The 18,742-nt window shown below is 45.5% G+C and overlaps 1 non-coding gene across 1 annotated transcript; it reads right to left on the reverse strand.

Annotated features, from left to right (window-relative positions):
* Positions 1 to 1,087: 1,087 nt before the first annotated feature.
* Positions 1,088 to 1,160, reverse strand: trnaf-gaa (transfer RNA phenylalanine (anticodon GAA)). Its single transcript has one exon. It is a non-coding gene; the product is annotated as a tRNA-Phe (tRNA).
* Between the last annotated feature and the right edge of the window lie 17,582 nt (positions 1,161 to 18,742).

The following is an 18,742-nucleotide window of genomic DNA, read 5'->3' on the forward strand; positions in this document are numbered from 1 at the left end:
GCTGATTCTAAGGACGGACCTCTGCCCACTCCTCGCTCCGTACTGGGACAGATCCCCTGACTGTGAGGGTCATGACTGACCACAGTGAAGCCCCTGGTGACTGACGGTACCAGAACCCCTGACTAACCATGCCCCACACCTTGACCGATCTGAGGACTCAACACATCAGCTTCAGACATGGCCATTTAGTTGAAATGGTTGCAGTGTTTCAGGGGCACAGGCAGCAGGCACACACTGTCAGTGTTAGATAGTCAACTTGTGTTGCACTGAAAGATGCTCTGTCCCCTCCCCTCAAAACCGACTGATGATCATCACCAGCAGACAGTCTGTGTAACTACTGTAAAGAGTATCTCATTATGGCAGTGGTGACTGTTCTATGGCAAGGCATGGAGTCAATGAGCATTGCAACGATGCTGCCCCTTTAACAAGGTTATGTTGTCCTTGTTTTCTTTTCTCAAGAGGGAGAAAGTGAGGATTGCAGACGCTGGAGATCAGAGACGAAGAGTGTGGTGCTGGAAAAGCACAGCTGATCAGGCAGTACTCGAGGAGCAGGAGAATCGATGTTTCAGGCAAGAGCTATTCATTAGGAATAAGGCTTTTGTGGGCCGGAGGTCTGGGTGATAAATAGGAGGGGGATGACGCTGGGGGAGAAGGTAACTGAAAATGCAATAGGTAGATGAAGGTGGGGGAGAAGGTGATAGGTTGGAGAGGAAGATGGTGTGGATAGATAGGAAAGATGATGGATTGTCAAGAGGGAGGTGGTTCGGGACTGGGATAAGATGGGGGGAGGGGAAATGAGGAAGCTGATCCACATTGATCCTATGTGGTTGCAGGGTCCCAAGGTGCAAGATGAGGTGTTCTTCCTCCAGGCGTCGGCTGGTTAGGGTTTGGCGATGGAGGTGGCCCATGACCTGCACATCCTTGGTGGAGTGCGAGGGGGAGTTGAAGTGTTCAGCCACATGGTGGTGGGGTTTGGTTTGGTGCGGCTGTCCCAGAGATGTTCTCTGAAATGATCCACAAGTTGGTGTCCTGTCTCGCTGATGTAGAGGAGTAAACAAAGGCTGAAGCAGTCAGGAAATGCTCTTTATGCCGAAACCCAGGAGTGAACCAGGGACCTTTAGATCTTCAGTCTAACACTCTCACAATTGAGCTATTTCAGCCGGTGACGAGCACCTTAGCCCCCTCTCAGCCCCCGACCCACAAGCCTCATTCCTGATTAAGGACTTATGCCCAAAACGTCGATTCTCCTGCTCCTCAGATGCTGCCTGACCTGCTGTGCTTTTCCAGCACCACAATCACGACTTTTTTCAAGAGGGGTTGTAAAGGCAGTGGTGCTGAAATGGCTAACAGACACTGCTTGAGTCAATAATCAGAGGAAGCCTTTAGGATTTTTTGAATGAAAGGGGGGTGGCTAGTTCTCCCAGTTCATTACTTTCTAGTTTGGTTTAGTTTTAGCAGGCAGTCAAAAAAAAAACTGCTGGGGTCCTGGAGAAGCAGCTACACTGAAAAAAAGTTATATGCTTCAACAGATGTTTCTTGCCTGAACTTTCTCTCTGAAACTTCTCCTGCCTGTAAGACCCTGTGTTTGAATTTAACTTTTGCCAAGGGGTGTCTTTACAGAATAGAATAGGTTAGATCGGCTTCAGATTGATTTCATAGGTCAGTACAACATGAAGGGCCGAAGGGCTTGTATTGCGCTGTTGTATGTTGCGGGGTTTGGAACCGTTTCTTCGTTAAGTTGCAATAGAGTCAGTTGGGTTATCAAATAAGTTATTCTAAATTCTGTTTTCTTTTGTTCGTGTTTCATCTGTAGTGTTTAAATAAATTCTGCTTTGCTAAAAGTCTCGTGGTTTAACCAGCTGCATCACTCCTGGAATATCCATTTACATCTGACTGAAAGAAAATAAACTGTTCGGGCCTGGGCTATCTTCTTACAACGTTTTGAGGGGGGTCTGGCCTAGTCCATAACAGAATGCAACTAGTTACAAAGTGAGCAAGTGCTAAGGGAGCTAGATTCCTCTCCCTGCACACAAGGTGGCCTTGTTGCAGCCTTTCACTGTGAACAGCCAGTGCCCCTTGCAATACAAGTCTGTGTTTCCTGAGCGGCCTGACAGTGTATTGGAGAGGCACCACAATAAAATGAAGGGAACACGAACAGGACAGCACTGGAAAAGGCCCTTCGGCCCACCAAGACTGCATCAACACATGATGTCTTTCTACACTAAAAGCCTTTTACCTCAATGTGGTCCATATCCCTCTATTCTCTGACTGTTCATGGATCTGTCAAGATGCCTCTTAAACATTGCTATTGCAGCTATCTCCTCATGTAGTGCAATCCAGGCACTTAATGCCCTTTGTGTTAAAAAAGAAAGTGCCTCTCACATCTCCTTTAAACATTCCTCCTTTTACCTTAAACCTATGTACCCTTGTAATTGACATTTCTACCCTGACTATGATCGGTTGGTAGATGGCGAATGCCAACGTCAGTGGGCAAGGAGCATGGGAGGCTGGTGCCCATTGGTCATGTCCTGAGCTGCAGATAGATTAAACGCACATGGACATCGTTCCGAGTACCGGTGAGCCAAATCCACCAGGTACCCACACGGGTTTCCAGGTCGAGTTTTCCCAATGGCCGGCTTGCTTGGTAAGATGGAAAGCTGAATGTTATTGAGCTGAGTCGGGCCGTCTGCAAGGCATTTAAACCAGAATCCTCTTCCCTTAATTGGCAACTCGCCACTTACAAAAAAAGATGAAAGATGATGCAGAATGCTCCCAACGTCAAGGCAGGTCTTCCTGGATTCTCACCCCAATCCTGCCTCACATATGGGGGGCACGGTGGCTCAGTGGCTAGCACTGCTGCCTCACAGCACCAGGGACCTGGGTTTGATTCCCACTTGTCTGTGTGGATTTGCACATCCTCTCTGTGTCTGCGTGGGTTTCCTCCGGGTGCTCCGGTTTCCTCTCACAGTCCAAAGGTGTGCAGGTCAGGTGAATTGGCCATGCTAAATTGCCCGTAGTGTTAGGTGCATTAGTCAGGGGTAAATATTGGGTAGGGGAATGGGTTCAGTTGGGTTTCTCTTCGGAGGGGCAGTGTGGACTTGTTGGGTTGAAGGGCCTGTTTCCACACTGTAGAGAATCTAATCTAATCTTGCCCCATAGCCCTCATCGCGCAGATCCCTATTGGTTCTACCTAATAAACTCCAATAGTGCGTGGAGAGAGTCAGCCTTTTGTTTTCAAGTCCTGGAAGGCTGGGAGTCATAGAATCATAAAATCCCTACAGTGTGGAAACAGGCCCTTCGGCCCAACAAGTCCACACCGACACTCCAAAGAGTGTCCCACCCAAACCCATTCCCGTACCCAATTAATCTACATTTATCCCTGACTAATGTACCTAACCTACACATCCCTGAACACTATGGGCAACTTAGCATGGTCAATTCACCCTAACCTGCACATCCCTGAACACTATGGGCAACTTAGCATGGTCAATTCACCCTAACCTACACATCCCTGAACACTATGGGCAACTTAGCATGGTCAATTCACCCTAACCTGCACATCCCTGAACACTATGGGCAATGTAGCATGGTCAATTCACCCTAACCTACACATCCCTGAACACTATGGGCAACATAGCATGGTCAATTCACCCTAACCTACACATCCCTGAACACTATGGGCAACTTAGCATGGTCAATTCACCCTAACCTACACATCCCTGAACACTATGGGCAACGTAGCATGGTCAATTCACCCTAACCTACACATCCCTGAACACTATGGGCAACGTAGCATGGTCAATTCACCCTAACCTACACATCCCTGAACACTATGGGCAACGTAGCATGGTCAATTCACCCTAACCTACACATCCCTGAACACTATGGGCAACGTAGCATGGTCAATTCACCCTAACTTACACATCCCTGAACACTATGGGCAACGTAGTATGGTCAATTCACCCTAACCTACACATCCCTGAACACTATGGGCAACGTAGCATGGTCAATTCACCCTAACCTGCACATCCCTGAACACTATGGGCAACGTAGCATGGTCAATTCACCCTAACCTGCACATCCCTGAACACTATGGGCAACTTAGCATGGTCAATTCACCCTAACCTGCACATCCCTGAACACTATGGGCAACTTAGCATGGTCAATTCACCCTAACCTGCACATCCCTGAACACTATGGGCAACTTAGCATGGTCAATTCACCCTAACCTACACATCCCTGAACACTATGGGCAACTTAGCATGGTCAATTCACCCTAACCTACACATCCCTGAACACTATGGGCAACGTAGCATGGTCAATTCACCCTAACTTACACATCCCTGAACACTATGGGCAACGTAGCATGGTCAATTCACCCTAACCTACACATCCCTGAACACTATGGGCAACGTAGCATGGTCAATTCACCCTAACTTACACATCCATGAACACTATGGGCAACTTAGCATGGTCAATTCACCCTAACCTACACATCCCTGAACACTATGGGCAACGTAGCATGGTCAATTCACCCTAACCTACACATCCCTGAACACTATGGGCAACGTAGCATGGTCAATTCACCCTAACCTACACATCTCTGAACACTATGGGCAACGTAGCATGGTCAATTCACCCTAACCTACACATCCCTGAACACTATGGGCAACGTAGCATGGTCAATTCACCCTAACCTACACATCCCTGAACACTATGGGCAACGTAGCATGGTCAATTCACCCTAACCTACTCATCCCTGAACACTATGGGCAACGTAGCATGGTCAATTCACCCTAACCTACACATCCCTGAACACTATGGGCAACGTAGCATGGTCAATTCACCCTAACTTACACATCCCTGAACACTATGGGCAACGTAGCATGGTCAATTCACCCTAACCTACACATCCCTGAACACTATGGGCAACGTAGCATGGTCAATTCACCCTAACTTACACATCCATGAACACTATGGGCAACTTAGCATGGTCAATTCACCCTAACCTACACATCCCTGAACACTATGGGCAACGTAGCATGGTCAATTCACCCTAACCTACACATCCCTGAACACTATGGGCAACGTAGCATGGTCAATTCACCCTAACCTACACATCTCTGAACACTATGGGCAACGTAGCATGGTCAATTCACCCTAACCTACACATCCCTGAACACTATGGGCAACGTAGCATGGTCAATTCACCCTAACCTACACATCCCTGAACACTATGGGCAACGTAGCATGGTCAATTCACCCTAACTTACACATCCCTGAACACTATGGGCAACGTAGCATGGTCAATTCACCCTAACCTACACATCCCTGAACACTATGGGCAACGTAGCATGGTCAATTCACCCTAACCTACACATCCCTGAACACTATGGGCAACGTAGCATGGTCAATTCACCCTAACCTACACATCCCTGAACACTATGGGCAACTTAGCATGGTCAATTCACTCTAACCTACACATCCCTGAACACTATGGGCAACGTAGCATGGTCAATTCACCCTAACCTACACATCTCTGAACACTATGGGCAACGTAGCATGGTCAATTCACCCTAACCTACACATCCCTGAACACTATGGGCAACGTAGCATGGTCAATTCACCCTAACCTACACATCCCTGAACACTATGGGCAACGTAGCATGGTCAATTCACCCTAACCTACACATCCTTTCACTGTGGGAGGAAACCAGAGCACCCAGAGGATACCTACGCAGGCACTGGGAGAGTGTGCAAACTCCTTACAGACAGTCGCCTGCGGTTGAAGTGAATGGGTGGAGAAGTGAAATGAGGTTTTAAAAAGAAATACATGAGCAGTAGGAGGTGACAAATGTTGAGGGTAGCTCAGATTCCTCCCTGAAAGGGAACTCCGGTGCCAGGATTTATTAAAGTTTTGCACTTGCATTGTTGGGCAGCTAGGGGTTGTTCTAACATTGCCTCATGAGATGTTAACAGGTCTCAAGCAGCAGATCCCACAAATAGGACTTGTCACGGTTGGAAAGTGTTTCCGTCCAGAGCCTATTCTTGGTAGCACTGATGGACTACAAGTGCTACAAAAAATAGGATCCAGAGGAAAGCGTGGTCCCTTCACAGGGAAAAGTTTAAGCTAACCTGAAGCAGATAGCAACAGGAGGATTGAGCACAGCACCCCCCCCACCACCCCAGGACTTGCAGGTAAAGACTGACATTTGTACAGCTGAAGTTAAATGTTTCAAGTCTTTTCTAAAGGTTTTGAGGGTAAATCTCTGAAGCTGTGGGGAGGGGGGGGGATGGAGGATGCATGTGGTTTGTGTTTAAGAGAGTGTAATATGCAGAGTTATTAAAACAAAGTTAAAAATCACACAACACCAGGTTATCGTCCAACAGGTTTAATTGGAAGCACGCTAGCTTTCGGAGCGACGCTCCTTCACCTGGTGAAGGAGCACCGCTCCGAAAGCTAGTGCGCTTCCAATTAAACCTGTTGGACTATAACCTGGTGTTGTGTGATTTTTTAACTTTGTACACCCCAGTCCAACACCGGCATCTCCAAATCATTATTAAAACAAAGTGGCTTTACATTTACAAATCTCTGTTTAAAGCAGCCCAGCGAATTCAGGCTACATCGACTGTGACAGCTCCAGAGGGTGCTGCTGGCAAAAGCTTCTTAAGGAGGGGGGCAGAGGTTATTATTTGCTGTTTTCTGCCTTTGTTTTTCTTAAAAGCAAACTTTCTGCTACCCTATTTGTCAACCCTGACGAACCCTCTGCTGACTTACACCTTATGTTGTGACTAAAAAGGGGTCGTAATACTCAGTACGCTGATTGTGAGCCTTTGGATCAGGCAAGGGGAAGTGAGTTAAAGACTGCCAACAAGGGAAAAGCTTCCTGAATAAGCAATCACCCTGCCCGCCCCCCCCGCCCCGCCCCACCCCCTCATTCAAAATCTCCAGCAGAAACTCTGCCCGAATTTCATCCGCCTCTTCAGTCTTCACCCTGGGAAAACATTCCCTGCAGAACGTTCTGAGCCAAGGCAGCCTTCCTCTCGTTCCACGTTGACCACTAAACCTTCGAGGAGAAATGGCTAGGGCGAGCAATTAGGAGGTGAGATTTTGTTTTCTTTTAAGAGAAAAATAGAGATAACCCTGCCACCCAGATTGACAGGGTTGTTAAGAAGGCAGACAGTGTTTTGGCCTTTATTAATAGAGGGATTGAGTTCCGGAACCAGGAGGTTATGCTGCAGCTGTACAAAGCTCTGGTGCGGCCACACTTGGAGTATTGTGTACAGTTCTGGTCACCACATTATAAGAAGGATGTGGAAGCTTTGGAAAGGGTGCAGAAGAGATTTACTAGGATGTTGCCTGGTATGGAAGGAATATCTTACGAGGAAAGGCTGAGGGCCTTGAGGCTGTTCTCGTTAGAGAGAGGAAGGTTGAGAGGTGACTTAATAGAGACATACAAAATAATCAGAGGATTAGACAGGGTGGACAGGGAGAGCCTTTTTTCAAGTATGAGGACGACAAACACGAGGGGACACAACTTTAAGTGAGGGGAGATAGGTATAAGACAGATGTCAGAGGTAGTTTCTTTACTCAGAGAGTAGTAAGGGTTTGGAATGCTTTTCCTGCAATGGTAGTAGATTCGCCAAGTTTAAGTGCCTTTAAGTCATCATTGGACAGGCATATGGATGTACATGGTATAGTTTGGTGGGATGGGCTTCAGATTAGTATGACAGGGCGGCGCAATACCGAGGGCCGAAGGGCCTGTATTGCGCTGTAATGTTCTATGTTCTATGTTCTATAAAAATGGATGCTGTCACCTCCTGCCTGCCTCAGTGCTCTGTAACTCATGGGAGGAATCGCAGAGCCAAATTTTACGGATAGCGTTCACGAGTTATTGTATCCCACTATTGTTTCAAAATGTTACTCCTTTAATGGAGGCAGAGAATCAAGGTATGGACAAGGCTAGACTCAGATTATGCTAAATATTTTTCTTCGTAATCAGGTTGACTCCATTAATGGCTACACTCAGTTCCTCAATCACAGTTTCACTATGAGTAGGTGAACTCTACACTGAGTAATGTTTGAGGGATCAGTTCCTTGGGATGGGGATTTGGGTGGGGAGAATAGAGACATGGCGAGCCAGGCTGCTGACATTATTTCATGCTCCTGTTAACTGCTGACTCTTCCAAACCCATATGCTCAGTTGCCTACCCACCAACAAAAAAACTGGTTGGCAGATTTTTGTGGGCTGCAGTGCCAACCACTACCAGCTTGTCCTTGGGATAGTTTGCTGTCACCATCCTCTTTCCTTGACTGGGCTTAGGGCCTACTTGGTTTACAGTGGCAGAGCAAAGCCACCCACAAGTCTTAACAAGAAGAGGCTTTTGCCTCCAGAACCAGGGGCCACAGTCTAAGGATATGACATCGGCCATTTAGGACTGCGCTAAAGAGAAATGTCTTCCCCCACCCCCCCACTCCAAAGAGTGGGGAGCCTGTGGAATTCATTGTCACAGAAAGCAGCTGAGACCAACACCTTAAATATTTCCAAGACAGATTTAGATGTAGTTGTTAGGGCAAAGAAAGATCAAAGGGTGTGGAAGGGAGAAAGTAGGAATAGAGTACTGCGTTGAATTATCAGCCATTATCATACTGAATAGCAATGCAGGTTTGAAGAAGGGGCATGGATAGGATAAATAGGCAAAGTCTTTTCCCTGGGGTGGGGGAGTCCAGAACTAGAGGGAAAATGGTTAAGGGTGAGAGGGGCAAGATATAAAAGAGACCTGAGGGGCAACTTTTTCACTCAGATGGTGGTACGTGTATGGAATGAGCTGCCACAGGAAGTGGTGGAGGCTGGTACAACTGCAACATTTAAAAGGCATTTGGATGAGTATATGAATAGGAAGAGTTGGCAGGTGCTGGCAGGTGGGACAAGATTGGATTGGGATATCTGGTCGGCATGGACAGGTTGGACCAAAGGGTCTGTTTCCATGCTGTACATCTCTATTACTCTGTGACTGAATAGCCTACTCCAACTCCTACTTTTGAACTTAAGCAAGACATTGCATGATAGCAATTGGGTCCCAGTTACATCAGTAAATTAGACGTTGTTAGAAAGACTGTTAGGAGACCTGTGGGGCTTTTCGATTCGATTATGTGACATGGGTGTCGCTGGCTTGCCAGCATTTATTGTCCGTTCCTATTTGCCCTCTTGTGAAGGTGGGGGTGAGCTGCCTTCTTAAACCACTATAGTCCACCTGCTGTGGGTAGACACATAATTCCCTCAGGCAGGGAATTCCAGGATTTTGACTCTGCGACACTGAAGGAACAGCGATACCGTCCCAAGTCAGGATGGTGAGTGGCTTGGAGGGGAACTTGCCCTTGTATCTGCTGCCTCTGTCCTTCTAGATGGAAGTGGTCATCAGTTTGGAATGTGCTGTCTCAGCATCTTTGGTGCGTTTCTCCAGTGCTTTTTATAGATAGCGCGTGCTGCTGTCACTGAGAATCGGTGATGGAGGGAGTGGATGCCTGCAGATGTGGTTGCTGATCAAGTGGGCTACGTTGTGAGCAATGAATGCAGTAGACCAAGTTGGTAGAACGACCATTGGCATTTCCTTTGAAAGAAGTGTTTTGAGTTTTGGAAGTTGTTAAGGTGATTCTAGTTGCCTGTTGGTCTAATAAGCAGCAAGAGTCCACAGTACTTCGAGAACCAATCCAACTGTTCTAACACATCTCATTGATCTGGAGCTAATTCACAGCAACCAATGTTAAGAATAATGTCTGGCAAATTCTAAATTCCGTTTAACACAACAACAAAAAAATGGGACGAAAACAGAAATTGCTGGAGAAACCCAGCAGCATCCCTGGAGAGAGAGAAACAGAGCTAACACTTCTTCAGAGAAAGGTCACTGAATTAAAAACATTAACTTTGTTTCTGTCTCCCCATAGACACTGGCAGACCTGCTGAGTTTCTCCAAAAATTTCTGTTTTTGTTTCAGATCCCTAGAGTTCACAGTTCTTTGATTTATCTTAGACAAAGGGGAATTAAAAAAAAGATTTGTTCTTGGTATTTTGAAATCAACCTGTTCAGAGATTTTATGATGCACGTCTGGAGCAGGTGGAATTTTAATAGACTCCCTACAGTGTGGAAACAGGCCCTTCAGCCCAACAAGTGGGCGGCACAGTGGTTAGCACTGCTGCATCATAGTGCTAGAGACCCAGGTGCAATTCCTGCCTCAGGCAACTGTCTGTGTGGAGTCTGCCCATTCTCCCTGTGTCTGTGTGGGTTTCCTCTGTGTGTTCTGGTTTCCTCCCCCAGTCCAAAGGTGAACTGGCTGTGCTAAATTGCCCGTAGTGTTAGGTGAAGGGGTAAAAGTAGGGGAATGGGTCTGGGTGGATTGCTTTTTGGAGGGTCAGTGTGGACTTGTTGGGCTGAAGGGCCTGTTTCCACACTGTAAGTAATCTAATCTAAATCCACACTGATACTCCAAAGGGTAACCCACCCAGACCCATTTCCCCTACCTTACATTCACCTAACCTGCACATCTTTGGATTGTAGGAGGAAACCAGAGCAACTGGATGAAACCCAGATAGATGCGGGAGAATGTGCAAACTCCACACAGAGAGTTGCCCGAGGGTGGACTTGAACCAAAGTCCTGGCTCTGTGAGACAGCAGTGCTAACCACAGAGCTACCATGCCACACCTCCAGGGCTTCCTTGGAGGGGACACCATCACTGCAGACCCTCATTGGGAATCTGTTCTACGTATTTTCTAATCAACATGGGAGCCTCAACATTGTTTGCAATATAGTCATCATAATCCCTAAGGGCTAATCTCTTTAGAGAGAGGTCACTGGGGCTGGCTTAACATAAATTTACCAAATTTCAGGCAAGGGGTTGCGAAGGCAAGACTTTCATTGTAACCTCAGCTGGTGTGGAAAATGAACTCGCACTGTATGGCCAACCACCCAATTGAACCTCAACTCTGGGTAGGGTGAACATTAACAGTTTGGAGATCAAATCTTGGCATTATCGTCTGAAGGGCTTATGCCCAAAAGATCGACTCTCCTGCTCCTCGGATGCTGCCTGACCTGCTGTGCTTTTTCAGTGCCATACCTTTCATCATTATCATCCCTATGCACGAGCCACCTGGGCTGACCAGCCCCCAAAGCTGTTGTACATCAGTATGGAGAACAAATGTCAGCTGTGCGTCAGTGTCACTTCTGAGACAGCAAGTTGTGAGTTCGGGTGCCATACCAGAGATTTGAGACCAAGGTCCAGAGGCACTGTCTTTCAGAAAAATCTTTGAAACACGTTTTGTCCACTTGGGTGGACATAAGTGATGCTGCGGTCGCTGTTCAAACAATATCCAGGGCGTTTTCACTGATAGATCTGACCAATGTGGTTCCTCCATTAAAGAAATGTACTAAGGGTGGCACGGTGGCTCAGTGGTTAGTACTGCTTCCTCACAGTGTCAGGGACCCAAGTTCAATTCCAACCTCAGGCAACTGTCTGTGTGGAGTTTTCCCATTCTCCCTGTGTCTGCATGGGTTTCCCCCTGGTGCTCTGGTTTCCTTCCACAATCCAAAGATGTGCAGGTTGGGTGAATTGGCCATGCTCAATTGTCCATAGTGTTCAGGGATGTGTAGGTTAGGTGCATTATCAGGGGTAAATACAATAGGGTAGGGGGAATAGGTCTGGGTGGGTTGCTCTTCAGAGGGTGGGCTTGTTGGGCCGAAGGGCCTGTTTCAACACTGTAGGGATTCTATGTACCGTGACTGGTTATTGTCAGGCTGCTGTCATGGGGAGCTTGCTGTACGTCAGTTGCTGTGTGTTTGTAGGAAAATAGAATGGAAAACTAGATTGCCATGAGTGTACTGGTACCTGCACACAGGCCCCAAATACAAAGGTGTCACCTGCACTCAGGGGTGGAATCTGGGACTGGCGCCTGCAGTTTCTCCTCAAAAGGTAGCAAAGGTCCATCAGATAGTGGCCTGCAAACAGAAGCCACACCTGCTTTATCATTATAGCTGCTAAAGATTTTATTGGAGTGACAACTGTAATTTGAAACAACTGGCATGTATTTAGAATCGCACCAACTTGTTCATGCCCTCTGTGGCACAGTGGTAGTGTCATACTCCTGGACCAGGAGGTCCGGGTCCAAATCCCACCTGATCCAGAAATGTCTAATAACATCTCTGAACAGATTGATTTAGAAAAATAGGTTCAGCTTTTTTCTAAAAAAAACAGCAACTTGTTTTCTTGTGGCACATTTAACGCAATGCAGTGCTTGCCAAGTATGTTACAGAGCAACACTTAACACTGAGCCACGTGATGAGACGTTTGGATAGGTGATCAAAAACATGGCCGAAGAGGTTGACCTTGAGAAGTGTCTTAAAGGAGGGAAGTGAAGGAGAGCAATGGGAGGCGTAGGGAGGGAATTCCAGAGCTGAGGGCCTGGAAACTAATGTGGAGGGATCAGAATTCCGGGACCACAGAGATCATGGAGGAGGTATTGGGAGCCATTTGCAATTGAGGGTCTGAGCTTTACATTGAGACACACCTCTTAACCAGGAATCCACCAGCTGACATTGGGATAATGGTGAATAGGACTTTGCCCAAAATGGGATATGGGCAGCAGAGGTTTGAATGGTTTCATGCTTATGGAGGGTAGAATGTCGGAGGTGGGCAGGATTGTGTTGGAATGGTCCAACCCAGAGCTAATGATGGCACGAATGAGGGATTTGGTAGCAAATGCCCCAAGACTGGAGTTATGTTACGCAGATGTTACAGCGATGAAAAGAGCCTTTGAAGGTGCTTGGAACTATATCTTGAGGTCAAATATGACACTGAGGTTGAAAACATCTGGTTTAGTTTCAGGTCATCCCCTTGGATAACAGGGACTGAAGACAATGGCTTTGGTCATACCAATACTTATGTGGCTGATGTTTTTGCTCATCCAAAACTGAATATCAAGAAGTGGTCTGACAATTTAGTAACTAGACTCCAGCTGCTGGTAAACAGTGATAAACCATTGGCAACTAATGCTACTAATTAGAACTCCCATGTTCTGTTGAGTTTGCTCTAGCCGATCTGAAAGTTTCTTCCTGGCTTCCACTGGTTTGCAAGAGGCACACAGAGGCTGGTTCATGTGTAAAATGTCTCTGATTTTATCAATTAAAAGGCACAACTTTCAGCAAATGAACTGGCTTTCTTCAGTTTTAAAATGCGTTTTGACTGCAGAGAACAGAGAGACAGCTCCTGGATTGGTCAAATCCCTACTCTGTTATTTGTTCAGCTCCAAGCTGTTCAGTTGCCTGAGACCCAATCACATAGTTGTTGCAAAGCAGAAGGTTTTTGTCCTCAATAACTGGTCACTAACCCATAGACCAATCAATTTATTGTTGCCAGCCAAATCCTCCGCTCCAGTACGTGTGCACCCACTTTAATCACTGCTTGATCAAGCAGCCATTTACCATGCTTGCCATGAGTGTCCTTGATTTTTCAAAACACACAGCAATCCTTTAAAACTCTTTTTTTTTTTTAAAATCGTTCTTTCACATTTCAGTTCAAATTTTTAAAAAGCTCAAATTAAAAAGACACTGTCCTTCTAAAGGCATCTTGCTATGCTTGTGGGGAATGCAAATAATAGTGTGGGAGCAGCAGGCCAGTATTAGAATGAAAGAATCACACAGTACAACAGAGGCTCTTTGGCCCATCAAGAAAGACTATTTCTGTAGCATGTTTAACAAAGCAAAATGTATATAATGCTACACATGCTTTAACAGTTCTCTCTTCTGAGTGACAAATTCCAGATTGCTTCACAGGAGTGTTTGAAAAGCAAAGTTTGACACAAATCAATAAAAGGCAACATGAGGATAGCTGACCAACAGTTTGTTTAAAAAGGTTGATTTTCAGATGCATCAAAAAAGAGGAAAGACAGAGTCAGGAAGGTGTATTCTAGAACTGAGAGCCTAATCAACTGAAGGCCCAGTCACCACTGTGGAATGATTAAAATTAGGATTGGTCAAGACACCAGAATTAGAGGAATGCAGATACCTTGGAGGAGCTGTTGCTTGGTTACATTTAGGGATCTGAACACTGGTATATACTACCTCCCCTCATATTAAACACACAGGGGAAATGTCAGTGATGCAGTACATTATCTAACGATCAATTTGACTTATTGACGTTTTCTCAATCCACGTACTGATACTTCTAAGCCCCAAACAACGTGTAAACCTCTGCTTTGGTGAAGATTAATTTTTGATGACAGTAACTCTTGTACGAGCTTCCCACTGTCTGCGTGGCATTGCTTGGATGTCATCACCAGCACAATATTCAGGATTGGAAATTGTCATTTGAAGCTGATTTAAAACAGGTCATTGCCAACTCAAGCTCTGTTCCAGTTCAGAGATAGCATCAAAGCTTTCCTTGCCCTTTCGTCCTTTATCAATAGATTCAGGATCAGTTTCATTTCTTACATTCTACCTCTGTTCCAGCATTTGGGCAACTGACCTATCAGAGACAACTTGATTTAGCGCTACACATGCTTTCTTCTCTCTTCTTGGTGACAAACCTCACACGAATGAGGTGTCCTGTCAGCAGCATGACACTCACACTCACACATTCACACATTGTCACTCACACATTCTCACTCACATACGCATTCACAAACACATTCACACTCTCTCACTCACACTCTCACTCACACACTCACTCATGCATTCTCGCTCTCACATTCACACTCTCTCACGCATTCTCACTCTCACATTCTCAGTCACTCATACATACACACTCAGTCACATACACCCTCACACATACTCTCACTCACATATTCTCACTCTATCTCACACATTCTCACTCTCACATTCTCAGTCACTCGTACATACACACCCACTCACATATACACTCACACATACTCTCACACACATATTCTCACTCTATCTCACACATTCTCACTCTCACACATTCTCACTCTCTCTCTCACACATTCACTCTCACCCTCTCACTCATTCATCCTCTCTCACATTCACCCTCTCACACTGTCTGTGTTTGAAGGGGAAGTGCAAGTACACTAGACCATGGGGACTTTCCAGTCAGACTTCCCCTGAATTCACTGAGATAATTTAGCATTTCAGAAACAGTCTTCAAACTGAAACTGAATTAGCTAAACCTGTTGTGCTTGTTTTCCCAAGTTGGTGTCAACATTTTTTTCTGATTTGAATCAGCTGAACCACATCATAATTGGAGGGTAGGGTTGGCACCAGACATGCATTAGTTAGTGGGTAATAGCACTGCATATTGTTGATAATTCCATAAGTATCTCTGTAACCAATGCCACGATATGATAAGACAATGGGTGCAGCAGGAAAGAGCGGAAATAGTGATAAAAAGGCATTTGGCTTTTTTTATTGTGGAACCTTCCAGAAGCTCATTCAAACACTAGACATGCTTGGCAGTAGTGTTTTGCTTGACAGGACAAAATCAGAAAAGCAAATGTTGACTGACTGACAGCACTGCACCAACAAGATGTGAGGGTGGTGATGGTATGGACAGGTTATTACAAAGACCTGGCTTAATGCTTCAATGACATGAATTCAAATTTCACCACGACTAGAGATTTTAAATTCAGTTAAAGTTAGATTTATTTAATAAATCTGGAATAATGATACATCAGGTTAATGTAAAAACTCATCTAGTTCACTAATACCCTTCATGGGATGAAATTTGCCCTCCTTACCCAGCCTAAGCTTCCTGAATTGAATTACTTTTATTGTCACATGTAATCAGATAAGTAGAGAGAAAAGTTTACCAGTCGCTACTTATGGTGCCACCTTAGGAGCAAAGTGTTTGTCACAGCAATGGGATTAACTCTTAAATGCCTCTCCCCCTGTCATAGCCTAGCAAGCCTCTCAGTTGTTTGAAACCAATACAGGGAGAAAGCACTGTAGGGTTACCTGTACCACACAGACTACATTGGCTCAAGGGTTATAGAGTTATAAAGCATGGAAACAATGTTATTAGACTTCTAAATCGGCCTCTAAAATTTTAAATGTAGTGTTGGCCTCACTCTTTGTGCGCCTTCTCTACAGTCATAACGTTGTATTCTTCATTCTGTTCTATTACCCTAATGCAGTTTGTAAGGTGTGATCTGCCTGTACTGCACACAGATCAAAATCCTAGGTACATGTGACAAAAACAAAAGCAAATCAAAAAAGCCCCAGCTTATTCAGCCTCTCCCGAAAGCTGAAACCTTCCAGTTCCGACAACATCCTTGTAAATCTTTTCTGAATCCTTTCACATTTTACAGCAAGTTGCCTATAGCAGCCCAATCAATGTCCTGTACAGCTGCAACATGACCTCCCAACTCCTATACTCAATGCACTGACCAATGAAGGCAAGCGAGCTAAATGCCTGTGTACCTGTGAAGCCATTTTCAAGCAACTATGCACCTGCACCCCTCAGTCTCTTTGTTCAGCAACACTCCCCAGGCCCTTACCATTAGGATATAAGCCCTGCCCTGGTTCACCTTACCAAAATGCAGCACCTTACATTTATCTAAATTAAATTCCATCTGTCATTCCTCTGCCTGTTGGCCCATTGTACACTGGGATCACCTTCTTCACTGTCCACTACACCTTTACTCAGAGTAGTAGGGGCATGGAAGGCACTACCTACAACAGTAATAGACTTGCCAACGTTAAGGGTATTTAAATGCTCATTGGATAAACATATGGACGAGAATGGAATAGTGTAGGTTAGATGGCTTCAGATTGATTCCACAGGTTGGTGCAACATCGAGGGCCGAAGGGCCTGTACTGCGCTGGCATGTTCTATGTTTGATGCATCTACAAATGTCCTATATTCACATCAAAATCATTTATATAAACGACAAAAACCAGTGGACCAGCACCTATCTTGCAGCACACGCCTGGTCACAGGCCTCCAGTCCAAAAAAACAATCATCTACCAATACCCTCACTCTCCTACCTTCAAGTCAATTTTGTATCCGATTGGCTAGCTCCCTCGAGCTAGCTTATTAATAACTTACTAATCAGTCTACCATGCCAAACCTTGTCAAAGGCTTTGCTGAAGTCCATACAAGATGTCTACCACTCTGCTTTCATCAAACTCCTCTGAAACCTCTTCAAAAAACTCAATCAACTTAGCGAGACACAATTTAGAGTCATAGCATCATAGAGATGTACAGCATGGAAACAGACCCTTCAGTCCAACTCACCCATGCCAACCAGACACAAAGCCTTGCTGACTATCTCTAATCAGTCTTTGCCTTTCCAAATACATGTAAATTCTTTCCCTCAGAATTCCTTCCAATAACTTACCCACCACTGATGTCAGGCTCACTGCCCTAGAGTTCCCTGGCTTTTCCTTACCACCTTTCTGAAATAATGGCACCATGTTGGCCACTTCCAGTCTCCCAATTATCCTTGCCAGTGACATTCATGTTTAAAGAATGATTTTTTTGTTTAACCCACAGGATTTTCCAAAGCACTTTATGGCCAGTTTTGCATGTAAGTACTGCTGTTATGTATTGAATTGAATGAAATTAGCTTTATTGTCACGTGATCAAATGAGTACAGTGAAAAGTTTACAGTGCCATCTTAGGTGCAAATTAAGATCAAATTCTTGGGAAACAAAAAAAAATTAGAAAAGAAATGATAGGTCATAAGAATAGACGAGGGAAATAAAGAAGTAAAAAATTCAGGATATCAGTCTTTCTGACCTAGTCCATACCAGCGCCTAGTCGCAAAGGAGACCAACATCACTGTGCTAGATCCAACAACACAGGAGTCACCCCACTTTAGGTGCCATCTCTTCACCGCTGGGTTCACTTTGCCGATGCCATTGAACCCACACTCTTCCCACAACCAATAGACCCAGGCCAGACTGCTGCCAGGCCCCCCTTTGGCTGCAGATGACACCTTGCCAGTGCCGCCATCTTGAAGAGTCTGCTGCCACCGATGTTGCCATCCCATTTCGCTGGAGGAGCTTCACTGCAGATGCTGCCAACCCCAAATGGCAGTTGACTACCGCCGCCTCCGATCGCTGGGAGAAGCCACACCCGCCACTCCGCAAGTGCTGCCATGCCAATCTGCTGACCAACCCACCACAGAAAAGAAGAAAGGAAAGACCAGGAGAAAAGGAAAATAAAGCAAAGAACAGGAGCAAAAGTCCAAAAAAAAGAAGGAAAGCAGATGGGTGTGGATGGGTCTCTAGCAAGAGATCACGCACAGCCCTGTCACTCTGCCGCCATCTTGCAGCAAGCCATTATATCCCCAAATCTTCTCTTCATACCATGTAAACCCCAGCTCACTGAGCCAGTCCTGTTTCTCTTCTCCTTCCATTCATTCCGGAAGAGTTGACAACCAAAGTATGCACAGCAAACACCCAGAAATAGCAATGAAATAACAACCAGGCAACCTGTTTTACTGATGTTGGTTGAAAAGATAAATATTGGCCAGGATACTGGTGGCTACGACCTTGTTCATTTTCAAATAACACAGCAGGCTTTTCAACACCAAGCTGAGATGGAAAGTGGGGACCTCTGTTTACATTCGATCTGAAAGATTAGCATTTTCAACAGTGCAGCACTCCTTCGGTGATGCCCTTGAAGTGGGCATCTTGCTAGATCATACCTCAGGGTAGTTAGGAGTCAGCATTGCTGTGGGTCAGAGCAGATAAGAATGGAAGATTTCCTTCCATAAAAGCTTTGGTGAACCC

Source organism: Chiloscyllium punctatum, chromosome 12, assembly GCF_047496795.1.
Source record: "Chiloscyllium punctatum isolate Juve2018m chromosome 12, sChiPun1.3, whole genome shotgun sequence".
NCBI classification, from domain to species: Eukaryota; Metazoa; Chordata; class Chondrichthyes; order Orectolobiformes; family Hemiscylliidae; genus Chiloscyllium; species Chiloscyllium punctatum.